Consider the following 6142-nt stretch of genomic DNA (forward strand, 5'->3'; position numbering starts at 1 on the left):
CTGGAATATTGTGGAGGAGATGTGTCGCGACGAGATGATCTGGAATGCCGTGAGCAGTGCAATCACACAAATCATGTCGGAGCTGCTGCGAAGGTGGAGGGCTGACCAAAGTGCTGACAACGTCCGACGGTGAAAGGTGAACATCGGCGACGGCTGTTGCAAGAGATGGTACCTCACGAGAGTAGCTGTGACGGGGTGCGCGTTGTGTTGGAGGGCACCACCTAATCGGCTCTCCGCTGGGAAGAGAAATCCTGCGAGGGTGACTGTGACGGGGCGCGCGTCAAGTTGGAGGGCGCTTCCTAATCGCTGCACGACAGGTAAATTCAAAATGACTGCGAAGAGGACATCAGTGCAGTGGAATTAATAACGAATGGAAAGAAAAAAATATTGAGAAAAAGGGAAGGACAACGCTAGTTAGCGTTGAAAACTCGAGAAGTGCATGAGCACAGCCGCCCCCTGAAGTAGTCGCCTAGATGTGGTCCCAGGGGGAATAAGGCAACGAGTAGAGGGCTTGGTTTTTGTGGGTGCGATCCCCACTCGACGTCTGGGTTAACCCTTCCCAGGTAAGGCTGGTAGAGCGTTCCTCACCTCTTTAAAAAAAAAAAAAAAAAACAAAACGAAGGTTCCTGCAGCATGCGATGAGGCGGTGGAGCACGTCTCTGCACCTTAGTGATGGGGAAAATGTGTTGCAGTCTAGAACGCTGCATATAAAGAGGGGGATATTCCAAGGCGACTCTTTCAGCCCGCTTTGGTTTTGTCTGGCACTGAACCCCCTCAGTAGGACGCTCAATAGAAACGGTCATGGCTATAAAATAAGGTATGGCGACGGCGCCCACGAAGAAGTGACCCATACCTTTTACATGGACGATCTCAAGGTCTACGCTGATTCACGTCAGCGTCTAGGTGTAGCTATCCGGGTTGTCGAAGACATAAGCAGGGACATCTGTATGGAGTTCGGCCTCGACAAGTGTCGCTGTGTCCACCTGCTGAAAGGACAACTTACCGAATCCGGAGGCTACGAGGTCTATGACGGCGAGTTTATAAGAGACATGGTTCGTGGCGAATCCTATAAATATCTTGGATTCCGACAGCTCACCGGGATTCGCCACTCCGACATCAAGACGGAGCTGCGAGACAAGTTCTTGAGTCGAGTGAACTGTGTCCTGAGGACTTTCCTCAACGCGGGGAACAAGGTACGTGCGATCAACACATTCGCGGTTCCCCTGCTGACCTTCAGTTTTGGTGTAGTCAAATGGAGCAAAACTGACCTAGAGGACCTTGAGAGGAGGATGAGGAAAGCATTTAAAGAGGCCGGAATGCACCATCCTCAATCGGCACTGGAGAGAGTTTCACTGCCACGCAAAGAAGGGGGACTTGGAATAGTCGACATATCTGCACTGTGTGTTGCCCAGGTACGACAACTGCGCGAGTACTTCGCAGAACGCGCCAACCAAAACGCGCTATACCGGGCTGTCTGCGCCGCCGACAGAGGATACAGCGCTCTGCACTTGGCGCAAGCGGAGTACCAACTCAACTGCAATCTGCAGACAGTGGAGGAGAAGATTGCAGCTTGGAAGCAGAAGGCAGTGCATGGTGCCCACCCCCATCAACTGGACCGGCCACACGTCGACAAGGCCGCATCTAATCTGTGGCTAACGCGTGGTGAACTCTCTTCAGTAGTAGAAGCCGACATGATAGCCATCCAGGACAGGATAATGCCGACGAGAAACTGCAGGCGGTACGTCTGGCATCAAGACGTTGATGACATTTGCCGGATGTGCCATCAACCAGGTGAAAACATAGAGCACATTATGGGAGGCTGTCCCGTTTTGGCCAACGCAGCCTACACCGAGCGCCACAACAACGTGGCCCGTATTGTTCATCGACAACTGGCGCTCCAATGTGCTCTACTGGAAGACAACGTACCAAACTACCGGTACCTGCCTGCACCTGTCCTGGAAAATGACCGTTTCAAGCTGTACTGGGATCGCACTGTTCTGACCGACCTCTCGATCCACCACAACCGCCCAGATATAATGGTTTACGACAAGAGCGACCGCAAAGTCACCATCATCGATGTCGCTATTCCACTGAACCAGAATCTGGAGGAGACCCACGGTCGCAAAATCTGCAAGTACCGACCATTGGCCGTGGAGCTCCAGGAACTGTGGGGGCTAAGGGAGGTCCCAAGAATTGTTCCAGTCGTTCTCTCTGGAACTGGAATTGTCCCGAAGACACTTCTGGAAGCGCTAAAGGTGTTGAATATGGAGAAGGAATTGGCCGGCATCCAAAAGTCGGTCATCCTTAGCACCTGCGCGATTGTCCGACAATTTCTCGGTCAGGACTGAAACAGCACGAGCATGCAGATACGTGCATTCCGCAGAGCCTAGTCCCCCTTTGGCATTCAGAAGCCCGGGGGCAGGTGAAAATTCTGGCTAGGTTCGCCTAGTTAAGAAGTGAGATAAGTCTGCCAAAAAAAAACATGACATGACAAAAAAAAAACATGGATGACAGTCTCACACACAAAAAAACGCATCGCAGCTGCTGACTGCTCACTCTCTCACACTGTTTTTGATTACATCAACCAATCAACTAACCAAAACACACACTCCCGCAAACGCACACGCACACGTACATGCAAACACACACACACACGCACACACAAGCATATACACGCAAACGAACACACGCAGACGCACACACTCTCTCACACAAAAAACGCATCGCAGCTGCTCACTGCTCACTCTCTCACTATGTTTGTGTTTACGTCAAGAACACGAACATTTACGACCGTTTACGACTGTTCACGACGACCGCGCGTTATTTTTTAGCGATTTTATTTATAGTAAGAATTAACACTTTGACGTCCGCACGATTCGTAAAAAAATATGCGCTTGGCGCCGGCAGCGCTAACTCGAATTACTTGGCTTGTCGCCGCCCGTTCTTGACATTATCGGGAAATTAGAAATTGAAATAGAAATAGATCTAGAACTAGATCTAGATCTAGAAATAGAAATCTAATCTTATCGTTAGTTTTCATAAGTTCTCAACCCTATTCCCCTAATTTCATGAAATTTCGAAGATACACATACGTAAATATTACAAACATGTCCGTATTCCCACCACTATTTGTCAATGCGGATAATCATCGAATAAATGTTCTACTTTTTGGTCTGTTTTAATTTTATTAAAAACATTGAAAAACCTTCGACCGATTATTTCGATAAACAGTACATTGAAATGAAAGAAACTGCGAGTTTCGAAAGATATAATAAAAGTTCTTCTTAATATGTCCGTTTTTCCCCACCTTCCCTACTTATAAAAACATTGAAATTGATAGTCTGTGTATGTTATTGTTACTTAAACCAAACCCCAACAGAATGCAAATGATACTCAAGTGCTATCGCCGGCCACTGAGATACTATGCGCACGTAACCACTGTGGTGTCGCCGGCAGTCAGGCGCTAGTTTGCGTGCGTAACCGCTGTGGTGTCGCCGGACGCCAAAGTGTTAAAAAAAAAGAGTACTATTTTTTTCTCGGTGTGTATTTTTTCACGTTTGGACATCAATACACTATAACTCTTCTTAAGACAATATTTCGTTAGAACTCATAGTTTTTTTATATAATTGTGTGGGACGTGAATGTGATCCTCCTATTAAAGGGTGTGTCACATCAAAATGCATCACGGAAAAAACTCTGTAGAAATTTAATTTTTAGGAATTATATATTTAGCTTTCGCTTATAATCAGATAAGAGTGTATAGATCACGTTGGCCATGCTTCACTGTCAATTTTTCGTAAATTTGGAAAAATGTCGTCGAACGAAAAAGAGCGTCGTGAATTAATCCTGCGCACTCATTTCGAGAATCCGGAGTTGTCACATCGGGACATCAGTAAGATGCTGGGAATCGTCCAATCCACGGTCAGCAGAGTACTAAAACGATACTTCGAGAACCTAACCATCGACCGGAAGGGGAAGAACGGCAAAAATGGATGCTCCGTCAGTGAAAAAGATCACAAGCGCGCAGTTAAGCAGTTTAGACGTGATCCGAGGAGTTCAGTCCGGGATGTCGCCAATAAGCTGAATTTGTCAAGTTCATTCGTCCAGCGGACCAAGCAGCGGGAGGGCCTGCGTACATACAAGGTTCAGAAGGCTCCTAACCGCGACGAAAGGCACAACATGGTGGGGAAAACGCGAGCCCGGAAGCTGTACACCGAAATGCTGACGAAGCCGCATTGCCTGGTAATGGACGACGAAACCTACGTCAAAGCGGACTTTCGTCAGCTTCCGGGCCTGTTGTTCTTCTCCGCAGAGGACAAATTCAGCGTTCCGGAGGAGATTCGCAAGCAGAAACTATCCAAGTTTGCCAAAAAGTACATGGTGTGGCAAGCGATCTGCTCTTGCGGAAAGCGGAGCGCCCCCTTCGTGATGACCGGCACGGTAAACGGGCAGCTTTACCTTAAGGAGTGCCTACAGAAGCGCTTACTACCACTATTGAAGCAGCACGAGGGCCCGACCATCTTCTGGCCGGATCTCGCATACGGGCTTGGGCTCGAAGTATGAATAAAAAGAAAATGCCAAAAGTTGTTTAATAGTTTTTATTTTACTGTCTAAAATTTTCAAAAGGACCGGTCTACTGGGCGAATTTCTACAGCGTTTTTTCCGTGATGCAATTTGATGTGACACACCCTTTACATCCAATGTATTTCACTCGCAATGCGTTGCGTTGTCCCTTTTATACATACCGTGCCTATGCGATGCAGCCCTGCCGCCTATATTTCGCCGGCTATAAGGTTTGCTCCAACACTGCATCGCCCAACGTAATTACGCAGCACGAGATCTCGTCTCCCTCGGCATTCTGGCAGCGATAGAGGCAAGACATGTGCTCTGCGGATAAAGGATAAAACATCTCCGAAATGGCTGGACTTTTCGTGGTTAAAATCACACAATAATTAATCAAAGATTTGTCTTATTAAAATCGATACGCCCTATTCAAAAGTTACGCTTGGGTCAAAAAATTCCCAATTGCTGTGAAAAACTCATATTTCCTCCAACCCAAACGGAACACAAAATTTCATTCGAATCAAAAATACTCATGTTCTGTCATTTATCGATTTCATTTGGAATTGCTCTATACTAAAAGTCACCCAAAGTTTATCACTGCAAAATACTTGGTATTCACTCCCCCACAAGAATAACATTATGCTGGGTTCAGCGGATGTCAGTAAAGACCACCCAGGCTAAATAATCCTCCCAAAATATAAGCCGTCAGTGCTTGTTTAATTGGCTGACTGGTTGTACAATGGTTGTAACTCGCTAGAACCCACGCTTCACAGTTCAAGTATGTGCTCAACAAGGTAAGATTTCACTAGTGATTTAAGTACATCAGGATCACGAGGCGTCACACGTTCCATCAGCAATTTCAAACCCCTTTTTTGACACCAACCGCTGGAGATCGTTCTATATTGCATCGCCTATGTCGAACACGGAATCAACGCTGATGTAACAAGGAAGGATGGTTGGCGGCAGAAAGGCTAAAAACATTTCCGTTTTAGTACATCAATTCTGCGAGTTACTCTACTGATTCTCTAGTTTTGTTGTTCTTATCTGAAGAGGATTGATTGATGAGAAATTGACATCAATTCGTAATCTAATGGCATTTAAAAAACTAATTCCAATATGAATTACAGTTTTTTTTTTCTTACAACTGTTTCCTCAGAATTCATCAGCATGTTGTATCAAAAAGTTGAAAACCCTAGATAAACGTACAAGAGTGGTAATGGAACGAAAACTTTCCACTTTTTACTCAACCCTCTACGCGACTGAGCAGATTTATTCGCGAAGACTTATATCAGTATTATTTCCAGCAGAAAATTTCCACCAGAAACTTCGTAATGAGAATTTTACGCGTTTTTTTTCCCGCCGCCACATGGCTGCAGCCAGTGGTTTAACCCTTCACTGCATTCCAGCTCCGCCTTTCAGAACACCCAGCACCTCCGCTATCATTTAGTGCGCGCAAACGAAAAATAGTTCGTGTCGAGTAGAAGAATTTAATTTCAAGTGGTTTCCACATAAAAACTCCATCAAAATGCAGCATCACGTACGGGAGACGTTTAATTAGCGCGTGCAAATTGCACTTAAT

The sequence above is a fragment of the Toxorhynchites rutilus genome, chromosome 3 (genome assembly GCF_029784135.1).
Source record: "Toxorhynchites rutilus septentrionalis strain SRP chromosome 3, ASM2978413v1, whole genome shotgun sequence".
NCBI lineage: Eukaryota > Metazoa > Arthropoda > Insecta > Diptera > Culicidae > Toxorhynchites > Toxorhynchites rutilus.